The following is a 17,415-nucleotide window of genomic DNA, read 5'->3' on the forward strand; positions in this document are numbered from 1 at the left end:
CTGCGATCTCATCGCGGGGGAACTGTACCGAACCACCAAACATCATTCTAGGAGACAGCAGGGTAGAGTTTGGGCCTTGTCACGGTGGTTCTACCGCCTCCCACCCAGAAGGTAACCAGGGACATGTCCAAGTAAACAGGGAAACCCAGTGATGGATTAGCTTAGTCCTTTTTGTCACACGTGACGCCACTGTTCCATCCTCTGTGGTAAATGCAGTTGTTCATAATAAATGGTCCACACACAGGGAGTTAACTTTCAGAGCCAAACCCGGAACAGTCACTGAAGCTGATTTTTCTTGTAGTAACTGGGTACAGTTCAGCAATACATGCCAGCAGGAAAAACAGTGCAAAATTCAAAGTTGTGTGACAGGGAGGATTCATGGGTGAACAGGAGAAACCACAGTCCTGTTATCTGTGGGTCCTGGTCCTGGCAACACTCTTTCTTCTCTCCAGCTCTCTACCGGTCAACACTCACATTTGGAAAAAGGGGTGCGCTGCATGGCGGCTCCTCATTCTCTTGTTCTCTCTCTCTCCTTCAGTGTTTCAGGGCAACACTGGCATCTCCTGGGTAAATGTACGTCCTATAGCGGGAGGGGGTTAAAGAGACATACGGAAATATAAAAAATCCAGTTTGAAAAATATAACTGGAATATCCGTGGGATATGAAAGTGATTGCTTTATTGCTTGGAATCCAACTTCGGTCACTAAATTCTACTGTTTCTTATGTGTGTGAGGGAAACTATATCTTGTATGACTTACTTTGCATTTCAGTCTATTTCAGTCTATTTCAGTTTGTGTTACACTTCAAAAAGGAAAAACAAATGAATCCAATATATGATGTAACTGTGTTTGGCTTTGTAACCCCCCTTTTCTGTTTCATCCGGAGACCTATTTGTTCTATAAAAAGCTGTGAAAATTTACAATAAGGCTGCCTGCAGACGGCTGGGTCAGATCCCGCTGTGAGAATTCTGACCCGAGCCCCTGCAGGGACCAGTGCGGCACTCACCTCTCCCGTGCCTCTGACTCTTTGATGTGCCTAGAGCGGGGCCGGCGGCCGGGGAGTGACATTTCTGTGCGGGGCTCTGCCACGATTTGTTTTACGCGCGTGATTTAGCGGCCACCGGCGGAAATTCTGCAGGACGGCAAACTCTCCCAGGAGGAAATCCCCAATGACACCACTGATGACGGCTATCTGGGGCGCGTCGTTGTCTCTTCAGCTCCCTCGGCGGCGTGACGGGTTGGCGGAGTTCCTGGAGGGTTGCTAAATGGAGGCCTCAGCTTCCTTTTCAGTGGCCACAAATGTGGTACTTGCTTGGGTCGCTGCAGATCTGGAGGCGGGATGGTCGGCAACTACGTGACCTCTTTTGCAGGCTTAGGTGGCCTCCGTGGCCTACATGGCTGTAGGATGCCCGGAGGGATCAACCTCTTCTTGGGCGGTAGCAGTCCAGGTGTGATACTCCTCATTAACTCTAGGAGCTCCGGCCCATCACCCCAATAGTAGCGGGGTTCAGGTGGTGGGTAACCCGCCGCCCCTCCACGGACCACACAGCTGCTAGCATCGGTAGCTGACAACATCCTTCCTGCTCCCTGGCCAAAAATTCTCTGGGCCCAGGAGTCTGCAGTCGCAGTTAGCTCCTCCCACTTTGGGCACCAGCAAGTCCATTGAGTAGGGGTAGTCCCCCCTATTTTGCACCAAGCCAGGGCGTTGTCATTTTGGTGCCAAGCAACTTTGGCGGGAGCTATTTGGCGGGAGAGAGTCACAGAGGAGAGCATTATAATGAAATGGGCACCATCTTGCCCATCAGCTGTTTTCCGGACCGAAAGGTCCGTACATCAAATCTGCATGCTTGAATGTGTGTTGTGAACGTTCATGCTCCCTATGGAAGCCTGATTTGTGGATCTTCCGCAAATTCCGCAAATCAGATCCGCCGGTATACATGAGGCCTAAGGCAGAGTCATTAGTCTGCAGCAGTGACCTGCTTGATTTCTTCTGTCGCTACCAGCTATTTAGGAGCGCTCTGTACAGCCCAGTATACAGCACACTGCAGCGGCCCTGAATGATATATGTTATAGAGGGCTCATTTTAATGAGGGTATTCCTGCTTTTTGGGTAATTTTGCTGTTAGTTATTGTTAATACTCTTGGTGCGCACCCTGAGGCACCTGTTGTACAACCTCCAAACCGCACACCCTTGTTGCGCCCATTAACCACCTCCCTGCATGAGCCATAAATCACACAGAGTAGTACGTGATCAGTGAGAACTGCTGGAATTGGGAGGATCGCCAGGTGAAGAGAAGTGGATGGATCTTGGATTGTCTCTAGCTCTTTAGCACAGGCTTAAACGTTTACCATCTCATGCGGTCTGGTCAACAGTAGACACCATGGCCACCACACATGTGCATTACGGAGCTGCACCCGAAGAGGAGGAGAGAAGTCCGCCTCTGAGGTGAGTGAGAGATCCGCCGTACACCTTTATATAGAGGTAAGAGTCGCAGCATATCTTATTCTTGGACGAAAATGGCGCATGTCCATGTGCGGGGGCCCATACATCGGACGAGAGGTCCACATGCTGTCCTATACAAGTTGCGCCTGAGAATCTTGGGCGCAACTTTTTTACAGTTCGAGTGCAAGTATCCTGCGAAAACTTATGTTTTCACTGTAAACTCTTTTTCTTAATGAAGTTTTGTGGTTGAACGATTTTTTTTTCTTTTTGTCCTTTAAGGTATTTGATAAGAAAAACGTACATTAAATGTGTAAAAACCTACAGCTGTACGTCTCCATGCGTTTCCGTTAAATGTAATGTTAAAAAATAACGTCTACGTTTCCATACGCTTCATTTTGTGAGACAGAAAAGTACAATGGGCTACGCTTTTCCATCCTGCAAAAAAAAAAAAACACGAAAGTCTGGGAGGTCAAATGTAGTCAAAAGTCTGCGTTTTTTGAACCGCATTTGACCCATTCTTTATATCTTTTTTTTTTTTGTATAAAAAAAGTTTACGATTGAGGGATACTTAAATCCTCGTGTGAACGACCCCTTAGTCATAGCCAGCTGAATAAGGCAACACTCACACAGTACGCTGTGGGGTTATGTCAGGGGGTTCCGTCACAGGCGCAGAAAACAGCGCTGTGACGGAACCCCTGCAGGAAGCAAGCTGTGCCATTCACTTGTTTTCTCCACTTTGGGGTCCGTTTTACAAGGTTTCCGTTCATTTCTGTTCTATTCTACTCTTCTCTTCTACGCCACATCTGACGAACGGAAACCCTGCAAAACGGACACCAAAGCGGTCTTCGTTTCACAATACAAGTGAATGGCTTTGTTCCGTCACAGCGCTGTTTTCTGCACCTCTGAGGGACCCTTCACGCGGGACAGAATCCTCCGCAGGCTGCAGCGCAGATGCAGATTCAATTGCGTCTTCAAGTGCGGAATACGGAACATCTTGCGGAATTTATTGCATTTTTTTCTGCAGGCTTTAATTGGAGAATTATATTGTCTGTATATTATAAATCCACAACAACAATTCTGCAAGACGTACTTTCATTTAATCTTGCGGATTTGCAGTAAAGACACGCAAATTTTAACAGGGGTGGAATTCAAGCCCCATAGGGCTAACACTCTGCTGCAGAAATGCCCGCGCCGACTAATTCTGTCCCGTGTGATCGGTCCCTGACAGAATCATGCAGTACGGCAATGCTGCCTACAATATGGTGAATATTAAACCCACCATGGGGCCAATGCCAAGTAAGGAGGTATTAACCCTTTCCAATCCACTGTCTGACGTCTGAAGACATTCTGATTGAAAGCTGTTCAGCTCCGATGTCGGAAGACGTCCGGCAGGGTATTCCTACTGTATATTACTGGCCGCTCTGTTGTCGGGGACCTCTCCAGCTTGTCCCATACCGCAGTACTGGCTCTAGCCAGCAGATGGCGCCATTGTATAATGACAGAAAGAGAGAACCCCCTAGGAAACACTGAATCCAAAATTGGATTGCAAAGGGTTAAACCCTCGTTAACCCTTAGTTTGCTAGATAGACATAAATGACTCTCACACAGTATTTCCCAACTCCAGTCCTCAGGGACCTCCAACAGGTCATGTTTTCAGTATTTCCCCAGTATTGCACAGGTGATGTAATTATTGTCAGTGCCTCAGACATTGCCACAGGGGTTCTTACTATAGGATATCCTGAAAACATGACCTGTTGGGGGGTGCTGAGGACTGGAGTTGGGAAGCACGGTCTAGCTGAATGGAGTAAGACAGAATAGTCGGAGTGACATATAGAAGAGACCACAGCCCAGTATATATGGACTAGCTGATATACCCGGCTTCGCCCGAGTTAATTTGGTACTGGTGTTTATCTGGTGTTCACACGGAAAATCTTATGAAGTCGTGGTTACTTTAGAGATACCGGTAAAACATATGTTCACCATTTTGCATAGTTCTCTGCGTTACCCAGGAAACACCACGGGGAGGCAACCATGCGACGTTTCCTTTATATAAAATGACATCAGGAAGTGAGAGAATTAGATTACGTACATAAAATAAGGACACTAATTCTTTTGCGCTTAGAATTGAATAATGGAGTTGGGATCCATTAACTTTTCATATTTATGACATAATCAATGCTCGTGCCAAATTTCACATTTCTATGACACCAGAAAGTGAAAAAATTACATTCCGTACGTAAAATTTGGACGCTAATTCTTTTGTGCATAGAATTGAATAATCGAGTTGGGACCCATTAACTTTTCCTATTTATGACATATTCAATGCTTATGGCAAATTTCATGTTTCTATGACTTTGGGAAGTGAGAGAATTAGATTCCGCACGTAAAATTTGGATGCTAATTCTTTTGCGCATAGAATTGAATAATTGAGTTGGGACCCATTAGCTTTTCCTATTTATGACATAATCAATGCTCGTGCCAAATTTCAGATTTCTATGACATTGGGAAGTGAGAAAATTACATTCCGTACGTAAAATGTGGACGCTCCTGTGGTGCAGGAGTCTCCATAGCACTATTTTGGGGGAGTGTTTTTACAGCGTTCACGGAGCAGTAAATATCGTTATTCTGTGGGTCATTACAATTACAGTGCTACCAAACTTAGCAGGTTTTTATTTGTGTAGTGCTTCTTTTTTAATAAAAGCCTTTTTTTTTATTTGCTTTCTGTCACCACCTTTTCGCCCCCATAAGTTTTTTTTTTTTTTCGATCAATGGGGCTATGTGCGAGCCTCCAACTCCCTGGCTGCTGCTCCTCACCTGGAGGTTTGTGGTGCTTCCATCATCAGAGTTCTGCATAATGAATTGAATTCTGCCTTTTCCTTAACCCTTCATGAATGAAATATTTAAGGGGATGGCTATATGTATGCTCAATAATCAGATCGAGGATCTGTATGGCGTTTGCTTGTGGCTTATGGCTCCGCCTACGGCTTAATAGCCATTAATAGCTTTACCATGATAGCAATAACGGCACTGGGCGGCTCAGCCTAATAGCAATAACGGCCCTGGGCGGCTCAGCCTAATAGCAATAACGGCCCTGAGCGGCTCAGCCTAATAGCAATTACGGCACTGGGCAAGCTCAGCCTAATAGCAATAACGGCCCTGAGCGGCTCAGCCTAATAGCAATAACGGCACTGGGCGGCTCAGCCTAATAGCAATAACGGCCCTGGGCGGCTCAGCCTAATAGCAATAACAGCCCTGGGCGGCTCAGCCTAATAGCAATAACGGCCCTGGGTGGCTCAGCCTAATAGCAATAACGGCCCTGGGCGGCTCAGCCTAATAGCAATAACGGCCCTGGGCGGCTCAGCCTAATAGCTATAACGGCCCTGGGCGGCTCAGCCTAATAGCTATAACGGCCCTGGGCGGCTCAGCCTAATAGCTATAACGGCCCTGGGCGGCTCAGCCTAATAGCTATAACGGCCCTGAGTGGCTCAGCCTAATAGCTATAACGGCCCTGGGCGGCTCAGCCTAATAGCTATAACGGCCCTGGGTGGCTCAGCCTAATAGCTATAACGGCCCTGGGCGGCTCAGCCTAATAGCTATAACGGCCCTGGGCGGCTCAGCCTAATAGCTATAACGGCCCTGGGCGACTCAGCCTAATAGTAATAAAGGCCCTGGGCAACTCAGCCTAATAGCTATAACGGCCCTGAGCGGCTCAGCCTAATAGCTATAACGGCCCTGTGCAACTCAGCCTAATAGCTATAACGGCCCTGGGCAACTCAGCCTAATAGTAATAAAGGCCCTGGGCAACTCAGCCTAATAGCTATAACTGCCCTGGGTGGCTCAGCCTAATGGCCACTTTTGGTTTCTGTTGCCCCCAGATAAATTGGGGTACAATCTTACTCAATTTTTAAAAAAAGCATGTTGGGAGCTCAATGGGGAGCGTATGGAATAAATCTAGTAGTTCTGGTAATAACAGCATTTTAAAGGAGGCTATTCCGCCCAGCCATGAAATTTCAAATATAGTTAATCTTTGGGATTCCTCCTGTGATATCTTTAGCATGGGTTCGAAATTGTGTCGATACAATTTTTTTTGCATGAAGAGGTTATGGTTGTCCCCAGATACTTTATACCCTCGCACTGCAAGTCGAAGGGGCGTTATTACGCAAGTAATACAACATGTCGCTAGGAATATTTATACGTAAAATATTGGATTTCCGTGTGTTTATGTTATAATAGACTTGTCCGAATTCTGTTATAGCATCCAATGCACTTTCCAAGGAAGACAGAGGGTCCGATAATGTTAAGATGATATCATCAGCGTCTAGCGATATTTAATAGGAACGGTCACCAATCTGTATGCCCTTATCCAAGTTATTTTCTCACAGGGCCTGCGCCAGCGGCTCCGAAAACCATATGAATATCAGTGAAGACGGCGGGCATCCTTACCTAGAACGGTTTTGTGATATGAAATTCATCCAATAAAGTTCCATTAGTAAAGACTTGCGCTGAGGGCTTGGAGTATAAAGCAGGATCGCTTTAATAGAATAACCATAGAACCCCATGTAAAAAAAACAAACTGCTGTGATGTTTGCGGTTTCAGCATAATGCACGATTCAGGGCTAGAGATGAGCGAGTATACTCACTAAGGCACATTACTCGAGCGAGCAGTGCCTTAGCCGAGTATCTCCCCGCTCGTCTCTAAAGATTCGGGGGCCGGCAGGGGTGACAGGTGAGTTGCGGCACGGAGCAGGGGGGAGCGGGTGGGAGTGAGAGATCTCCCCTCCGTTCCTTTCCACTCCCCGCCAGCCCCCGAATCTTTAGAGACGAGTGGGGAGATACTCGGCTAAGGCACTACTCGCTCGAGTAATGTGCCTTAGCGAGTATACTCGCTCATCTCTATTCAGGACCCTTTTGGTATTATCTGCAGCTTGTCTGCCTTTAACAAATCCAACTTATTCTTCTTTGATCAAATCTGGTAAAATAGATGCTAATCTGGAAGTTAGTATTTTTGCGTAGGTTTTAATATCTGTGTTTAGTAGTGATGTGGGCCGAAGGTTCTGGTTGTTTCCCAGGCTGTGGTGTGTCGGTCACCCCTGTCTGTCTGTTCCTCCTGAAGATCCAGCTTTTATTTCTGTTTTTCTGGACTGGCAGAAGGAGAGGGAGTTTTGTCCGCCATGTAGCGATGGCGATGACGAAGGAGATGTAGCGATGGCGATGACGAAGGAGATGTAGACGATGACGAAGGAGATGTAGACGATGACGATGACGAAGGAGATGTAGACGATGGCGATGACGAAGGAGATGTAGGCAATGATGACGACGAAGGAGATGTAGATGATGGCGATGACAAAGGAGATGTAGCGATGGCGATGACGAAGGAGATGTAGACAATGACGAAGGAGATGTAGACGATGACTATGACGATGGAGATGTAGATGATGAATAAGGAGATGTAGGCAATGATGACGACGAAGGAGATGTAGATGATGGCGATGATGAAGCAGATGTAGCGATGGCGATGACGAAGGAGATGTAGACAATGACGATGACGAAGGAGATGTAGCGATGGCGATGACGAAGGAGATGTAGCGATGGCGATGACGAAGGAGCTGTAGCGATGGCGATGACGAAGGAGATGTAGCGATGGCGATGACGAAGGAGATGTAGCGATGGCGATGATGAAGGAGATGTAGACGATGACGATGACGAAGGAGATGTAGACGATGACGAAGGAGATGTAGACGATGGCGATAAGGAAGGAGATGTAGACGATGGCGATGACGAAGAAGATGTAGACAATGACGATGACGAAGGAGATGTAGACAATGACGATGATGAAGGAGATGTAGCGATGGTGATGATGAAGGAGATGTAGACGATGACGATAACGAAGGAGATGTAGATGATGACGAAGGAGATGTAGACGATGACAATGATGAAGGAGATGTAGACGATGACAAAGGAGATGTAGACGATGACGATGGAGATGTAGACGATGACAAAGGAGATGTAGACAATGATGATGACGAAGGAGATGTAGCGATGGCGATAATGAAGGAGATGTAGCGATGGTGATGACGAAGGAGATGTAGACGATGACGATGACGAAGGAGATGTAGATGATGACGAAGGAGATGTAGACGATGGCGATGACAAAGGAGATGTAGACGATGACGAAGGAGATGTAGACGATGACGAAGGAGATGTAGACGATGACGATGGAGATGTAGATGATGACGAAGGAGATGTAGATGATGGCGATTACGAAGGAGATGTAGCGATGGCGATGACGAAGGAGATGTAGACAATGACGATGACGAAGGAGATGTAGCGATGGCGATGATGAAGGAGATGTAGCGATGGAGATGACGAAGGAGATGTAGACAATGATGATGACGAAGGAGATGTAGACGATGGCGATAACGAAGGAGATGTAGACGATGGCGATAACGAAGGAGATGTAGACAATGAGGATGACGAAGGAGATGTAGACAATGACGATGACGAAGGAGATGTAGCAATGACGATGACGAAGGAGATGTAGACAATGACGATGACGAAGGAGATGTAGCGATGGCGATGATGAAGGAGATGTAGACGATGACGATGACGAAGGAGATGTAGACGATGACGAAGGAGATGTAGACAATGACGAAGGAGATGTAGCGATGGTGATGACGAAGGAGATGTAGACGATGACGATGACGAAGGAGATGTAGACGATGGCGATAACGAAGGAGATGTAGACGATGGCGATAACGAAGGAGATGTAGACGATGGCGATAACGAAGGAGATGTAGACGATGGCGATAACGAAGGAGATGTAGACGATGGCGATAACGAAGGAGATGTAGACAATGACGATGACGAAGGAGATGTAGACAATGACGATGACGAAGGAGATGTAGCAATGACGATGACGAAGGAGATGTAGACAATGACGATGACGAAGGAGATGTAGCGATGGCGATGATGAAGGAGATGTAGACGATGACGATGACGAAGGAGATGTAGACGATGACGAAGGAGATGTAGACAATGACGAAGGAGATGTAGCGATGATGATGACGAAGGAGATGTAGACGATGACGAAGGAGATGTAGACGATGGCGATGACGAAGGAGATGTAGACGATGACGAAGGAGATGTAGACGATGACGATGACGATGGAGATGCAGATGATGACGAAGGAGATGTAGACAATGATGACGACGAAGGAGATGTAGACGATGGCGATGACGAAGGAGATGTAGCGATGGCGATGACGAAGGAGATGTAGACAATGACGATGATGAAGGAGATGTAGCGATGGCGATGATGAAGGAGATGTAGCGATGGCGATGATGAAGGAGATGTAGCGATGGAGATGACGAAGGAGATGTAGCGATGGAGATGACGAAGGAGATGTAGCGATGGCGATGATGAAGGAGATGTAGACAATGATGATGACGAAGGAGATGTAGACGATGGCGATAAGGAAGGAGATGTAGACGATGGCGATGACGAAGAAGATGTAGACAATGACGATGACGAAGGAGATGTAGACAATGACGATGACGAAGGAGATGTAGACAATGACGATAACGAAGGAGATGTAGACGATGACGATGGAGATGTAGACAATGATGATGACGAAGGAGATGTAGCGATGGCGATGATGAAGGAGATGTAGCGATGGTGATGACGAAGGAGATGTAGACGATGACAATGGAGATGTAGACGATGACGAAGGAGATGTAGACAATGATGATGATGAAGGAGATGTAGCGATGGCGATGATGAAGGAGATGTAGCGATGGTGATGACGAAGGAGATGTAGCGATGGCGACGATGAAGGAGATGTAGACAATGATGATGACGAAGGAGATGTAGACGATGGCGATAAGGAAGGAGATGTAGACGATGGCGATGACGAAGAAGATGTAGACAATGACGATGACGAAGGAGATGTAGACAATGACGATGATGAAGGAGATGTAGCGATGGTGATGATGAAGGAGATGTAGACGATGACGATAACGAAGGAGATGTAGACGATGACGATGGAGATGTAGACGATGACGAAGGAGATGTAGACAATGAAGATGACGAAGGAGATGTAGCGATGGCGATGATGAAGGAGATGTAGCGATGGTGATGACGAAGGAGATGTAGACGATGACGAAGGAGATGTAGCGATGGTGATGACGAAGGAGATGTAGACGATGACGAAGGAGATGTAGCGATGGTGATGACGAAGGAGATGTAGACGATGACGAAGGAGATGTAGACGATGGCGATGACGATGGAGATGTAGACGATGACGAAGGAGATGTAGACTATGACGATGGAGATGTAGACGATGACGATGGAGATGTAGATGATGACGAAGGAGATGTAGGCAATGATGACAACGAAGGAGATGTAGATGATGGCGATGACGAAGGAGATGTAGCGATGGCTATGACGAAGGAGATGTAGACAATGACGATGACGAAGGAGATGTAGCGATGGCGATGATGAAGGAGATGTAGCGATGGCGATGATGAAGGAGATGTAGACAATAATGATGACGAAGGAGATGTAGACGATGGCGATAACGAAGGAGATGTAGACGATGGCGATGACGAAGAAGATGTAGACAATGACGACGAAGGAGATGTAGACAATGACGATGACGAAGGAGATGTAGCGATGGTGATGATGAAGGAGATGTAGACGATGATGATGACGAAGGAGATGTAGACGATGACGAAGGAGATGTAGACAATGACGAAGGAGATGTAGTGATGGTGATGACGAAGGAGATGTAGACGATGACGATGACGAAGGAGATGTAGACGATGACGAAGGAGATGTAGACGATGGCGATGACGAAGGAGATGTAGACGATGACGATGACGATGGAGATGTAGATGATGACGAAGGAGATGTAGACAATGATGACGACGAAGGAGATGTAGACGATGGCGATGACGAAGGAGATGTAGCGATGGCGATGACGAAGGAGATGTAGCGATGGCGATGACGAAGGAGATGTAGACAATGACGATGACGAAGGAGATGTAGCGATGGCGATGATGAAGGAGATGTAGCGATGGCGATAGTGAAGGAGATGTAGCGATGGAGATGACGAAGGAGATGTAGCGATGGAGATGACGAAGGAGATGTAGACGATGACGATGACGAAAGAGATGTAGACGATGACGAAGGAGATGTAGACAATGACGAAGGAGATGTAGTGATGGTGATGACGAAGGAGATGTAGACGATGACGAAGGAGATGTAGACGATGACGAAGGAGATGTAGACAACGACGAAGGAGATGTAGTGATGGTGATGACGAAGGAGATGTAGACGATGACGATGACGAAGGAGATGTAGACGATGACGAAGGAGATGTAGACGATGGCGATGACGAAGGAGATGTAGATGATGACGAAGGAGATGTAGACAATGATGACGACGAAGGAGATGTAGACGATGGCGATGACGAAGGAGATGTAGCGATGGCGATGACGAAGGAGATGTAGCGATGGCGATGACGAAGGAGATGTTAGACAATGACGATGACGAAGGAGATGGCGATGATGAAGGAGATGTAGCGATGGCGATAATGAAGGAGATGTAGCGATGGAGATGACGAAGGAGATGTAGCGATGGCGATGACGAAGGAGATGTAGCGATGGCGATGATGAAGGAGATGTAGACAATGATGATGACGAAGGAGATGTGGACGATGGCGATAAGGAAGGAGATGTAGACGATGGCAATGACGAAGAAGATGTAGACAACGACGATGACGAAGGAGATGTAGACAATGACGATGACGAAGGAGATGTAGACAATGACGATGATGAAGGAGATGTAGCGATGGTGATGATGGAGATGTAGACGATGACGATAACGAAGGAGATGTATACGATGACGATGGAGATGTAGACGATGATGAAGGAGATGTAGACAATGATGATGACGAAGGAGATGTAGCGATGGCGATGATGAAGGAGATGTAGCGATGGTGATGACGAAGGATATGTAGACGATGACGATGACGAAGGAGATGTAGACGATGACGAAGGAGATGTAGACGATGGCGATGACGAAGGAGATGTATACGATGACGAAGGAGATGTAGACGATGACGATGACGATGGAGATGGAGATGGAGATGTAGATGATGACGAAGGAGATGTAGGCAATGATGACTACGAAGGAGATGTAGATGATGGCGATGACGAAGGAGATGTAGCGATGGCGATGACGAAGGAGATGTAGACAATGACGATGACGAAGGAGATGTAGCGATGGCGATGATGAAGGAGATGTAGCGATGGAGATGACGAAGGAGATGTAGACAATGATGATGACGAAGAAGATGTAGACAATGACGATGACGAAGGAGATGTAGACAATGACGATGACGAAGGAGATGTAGCGATGGCGATGATGAAGGAGATGTAGACGATGACGATGACGAAGGAGATGTAGACGATGACGAAGGAGATGTAGACAATGACGAAGGAGATGTAGCGATGGTGATGATGGAGATGTAGACGTTGACGATGACGAAGGAGATGTAGACGATGACGAAGGAGATGTAGACGATGGCGATGACGAAGGAGATGTAGACGATGACGAAGGAGATGTAGACGATGACGATGTTGGTGTAGATGATGACGAAGGAGATGTAGACAATGATGACGACGAAGGAGATGTAGACGATGGCGATGACGAAGGAGATGTAGCGATGGCGATGACGAAGGAGATGTAGACAATGACGATGACGAAGGAGATGTAGCGATGGCGATGATGAAGGAGATGTAGCGATGGCGATGATGAAGGAGATGTAGCGATGGAGATGACGAAGGAGATGTAGCGATGGCGATGATGAAGGAGATGTAGACGATGATGACGAAGGAGATGTAGACGATGGCGATGACGAAGAAGATGTAGACAATGACGATGACGAAGGAGATGTAGACGATGACGAAGGAGATGTAGCGATGGTGATGATGAAGGAGATATAGACGATGACGAAGACGAAGGAGATGTAGACGATGACGAAGGAGATGTAGATGATGACGAAGGAGATGTAGACGATGACAAAGGAGATGTAGACGATGACGATGGAGATGTAGACGATGACGAAGGAGATGTAGACAATGATGATGACGAAGGAGATGTAGCGATGGCGATGATGAAGGAGATGTAGCGATGGTGATGACGAAGGAGATGTAGACGATGGCGATGACGAAGGAGATGTAGACGATGACGATGGAGATGTAGATGATGACGAAGGAGATGTAGGCAATGATCACGACGAAGGAGATGTAGATGATGGCGATGACGAAGGAGATGTAGCGATGGCGATGACGAAGGAGATGTAGACAAAGACGAAGGAGATGTAGCAATGGCGATGATGAAGGAGATGTAGCGATGGCGATGATGAAGGAGATGTAGCGATGGAGATGACGAAGGAGATGTAGACAATGATGATGACGAAGGAGATGTAGACGATGGCGATAACGAAGGAGATGTAGACGATGGCGATGACGAAGAAGATGTAGACAATGACGATGACGAAGGAGATGTAGACAATGACGATGACGAAGGAGATGTAGACGATGACGATGACGAAGGAGATGTAGACGATGACGATTGAGATGTAGACGATGACGATGACGATGGAGATGTAGATGATGACGAAGGAGATGTAGACAATGATGACGACGAAGGAGATGTAGACGATGGCGATGACGAAAGAGATGTAGCGATGGCGATGACGAAGGAGATGTAGACAATGATGACGACGAAGGAGATGTAGACGATGGCGATGACGAAGGAGATGTAGCGATGGCGATGACGAAGGAGATGTAGACAATGACGATGACGAAGGAGATGTAGACGATGGCGATGATGAAGGAGATGTAGCGATGTCGATGACGAAGGAGATGTAACGATGGAGATGACGAAGGAGATGTAGCGATGGCGATGATGAAGGAGATGTAGCGATGGCGATGATGAAGGAGATGTAGACTATGATGATGACGAAGGAGATGTAGACGATGGCGATAAGGAAGGAGATGTAGACGATGGCGATGACGAAGAAGATGTAGACAATGACGATGACGAAGGAGATGTAGACAATGACGATGACGAAGAAGATGTAGACGATGACGATGGAGATGTAGACGATGACGAAGGAGATGTAGACAATGATGATAACGAAGGAGATGTAGCGATGGCGATGATGAAGGAGATGTAGCGATGGCGATGACGAAGGAGATGTAGACGATGACGATGGATATGTAGACGATGACGAAGGAGATGTAGACGATGACGAAGGAGATGTAGACGATGACGATGGAGATGTAGACGATGACGATGGAGATCAAGATGATGACGATGACGAAGGAGATGTAGACGATGACTAAGGAGATGTAGACAATGACGAAGGAGATGTAGCAATGGTGATGACGAGGGAGATGTAAACGATGACGATGACGAAGGAGATGTAGACGATGACGATGATGAAGGAGATGTAGACGATGGCGATGACGAAGACGATGACGAAGGAGATGTAGACGATGACGAAGGAGATGTAGACGATGACGATGATGAAGGAGATGTTGACGATGACGAAGGAGATGTAGCGATGGCGATGATGAAGGAGATGTAGACGATGACGATTACGAAGGAGATGTAGCGATGGCGATGGAGATGTAGACGATGACGAAGGAGATGTAGATGATCATGAAGGAGATGTAGCGATGGCGATGACGAAGGAGATGTAGACGATGACGATGATGATGATCATTATAAAGTTGTTGTGAAAACTCTGGCTGAGCAATCACAGGGTTTCACTTTGCACTTACGAGGGAGCTGCTTTGGTTCCCTTGGGAAGACGTTACTCCTTCGCCATGTTCCTTCGCTGGTCTTCGATCTGGTGAACGTTCTGGAGGTTCTTATCTGCACGTGTATCAGCGTATTTTTCTGTACTCCGATTTAAACGGCTATTTAGCATAATGAGGTCCAGATATATTCTATTGCGTCCTGGACAAAAAAGAATAATGAACCCATTGAAAAAAATGGGTTCTATTCTCTGCATATCGCACGCACAAATACGTTCTTGCGAAGGGGCCAAAAAACATAGGATATTAGGGTGTTAATAAAACCAAAAATTTCCATTTCTGAGTTGACACCACAGGAAATCAAATATTTCCCATTTTGCATCCACTGTTATCGTCACCTCCCCCCCCCCCCTCCATTCCCGCATCGGGGAACCTTTCACATGGGACGGCATTGGCCGCAGGATGCAGCACAGATGTGAATTTTGTTAATCAGTGCGGATTCCGCTGCAGAATGTATTGTGTTTTATTTTTCGCAGGCTTTAATGGCGGAATGACATCTCTTGTATGTTAGAAATCCGCAGCAACAATTTCGCAAGACGCCCTTAATTCTTCACCTGAAAGCTTTTTCGCTGTGGATTTGAATCTTTCGTGTTTGAACTATATATGCAGATTTTAATAGGTGCAGAATTCACGCCCCATAGCGATAACATGTGGTGATGGAATGTCGCTCAGACTAATTCCATCCCGCCTGCAAGGTCCTGCGCAGAACAGATTAGTATTGGAGATGAGCGAGTATACTTGCTAAAGGCAATTGCTCGAGCGAGCATTGCCTTTAGCGAGTACCTGCCCGCTCGAGATTGAAGGTTCGGGTTCCGGCGCGGGGGAGCGGTGAGTAGCAGCAGTAAGCTGGAGGGAGCAGGGGGGGAGAGAGGGAGAGAGAGATCTCCCCTCCTTTCCTCCGCGCTCTCCCCCGCAGCTCCCTGCCCGCCGCCGGCACCCGCACCTTCAGTCTCGAGTGGGCAGGTACTCGCTAAAGGCAATGATCGCTCGAGCAAGTGCCTTTAGCAAGTATACTTGCTCATCTCTAATTAGTATCACTGTTGTGAAATACTTTGACGTAATCATGTTCCTCTGTGTTCTTCTTCTCTGTATATTCCATGAAAGTTCTTGATGTTCTGCCAAGATATTGCATGACTCATGGCCCCCGATCATGAGCCAACCTGTAGCACTCCGCCTGTCACGTCGGGGCACATCTGCGGACATCGCAGGCAGCGTCTTTTCCTTTATACTTGTCCACTTTATCAAACCCTCAGCCTGAGAAGTTTTCTTCTTGGGAAACAAAAATGTTCCCATTCACTGAAAGCAAGCAGAAATGTTGAAAATGCTGAGAAACTGAAAGACAAAGTATATTAGAAAGATGTATAGCTTTTCATTATACTATAGATTGATTAAAATGCACTTTTTTTTCTTATTTTCTTAGCTGCCCAAAGAAATGTTGTACTGTTTTCCCACAACACATCCGGCTGTTCTTTATACTTTTTTAATAAAAATAATTTTTCTTTTCTTTGTTTTACTAGAAATTAAAGAGGTTCTCCAGGAAGCGGCGACCAGGATACACCGGGGTCAGAGTGGAAGCACTGCTCCGACCCCTGTGTAGTGGCCAGCTCTCGTAAATGCAGGCAATGCTCTCATTAAAATCAATAGGAACTGCGCCTGCAATTGCCTCAAAAACCCATTTAAGTGTCCAAAAAAGTAAACTTCATATACACTGCATCTGGAAAGTCTTCAGACTATTTCAATTTTTTTACATCTTATATTTATAGAATCCTAGAATGGTAGAGTAGGAAGCGACCTCCAGAGTCATCGGGTCCAACCCCCTGCTCCGTGCAGGATCCCCAAATCATCCCAGACAGATATTTGTCCAGGCTTTGTTTGAACACTTCCATTGAAGGAGAACTCACCACCTCCTGTGGTAACCCGTTCCACTCATTGATCACCCGCACTGTCTAATATCTAATCTGTGTCCCCTCCCTTTCAGTTTCATCCCATTGCTTCTAGTCTTTCCTGGTGAAGATGAGAATAGGGCTGATCCCTCTGCACTGTGACCGCCCTTCAGATATTTGTACACAGCTATTAAGTCTCCT

General features: G+C 46.7%; 1 protein-coding gene across 1 annotated transcript in view; it reads left to right on the plus strand.

Moving 5' to 3' along the window:
- Nucleotides 1–2,242: 2,242 nt before the first annotated feature.
- The window catches only part of LOC136577065 (heme oxygenase 2-like), a 30,193-nt gene continuing 15,020 nt past the window's right edge, over nucleotides 2,243–17,415 (plus strand). Inside the window, exon 1 of the transcript XR_010786437.1 lies at nucleotides 2,243–2,444. The gene's annotated coding sequence lies outside the window, so the exon portion shown is untranslated. The remainder of the gene's footprint in view (nucleotides 2,445–17,415) is intronic.

This window comes from Eleutherodactylus coqui, chromosome 8, assembly GCF_035609145.1.
Source record: "Eleutherodactylus coqui strain aEleCoq1 chromosome 8, aEleCoq1.hap1, whole genome shotgun sequence".
NCBI lineage: Eukaryota > Metazoa > Chordata > Amphibia > Anura > Eleutherodactylidae > Eleutherodactylus > Eleutherodactylus coqui.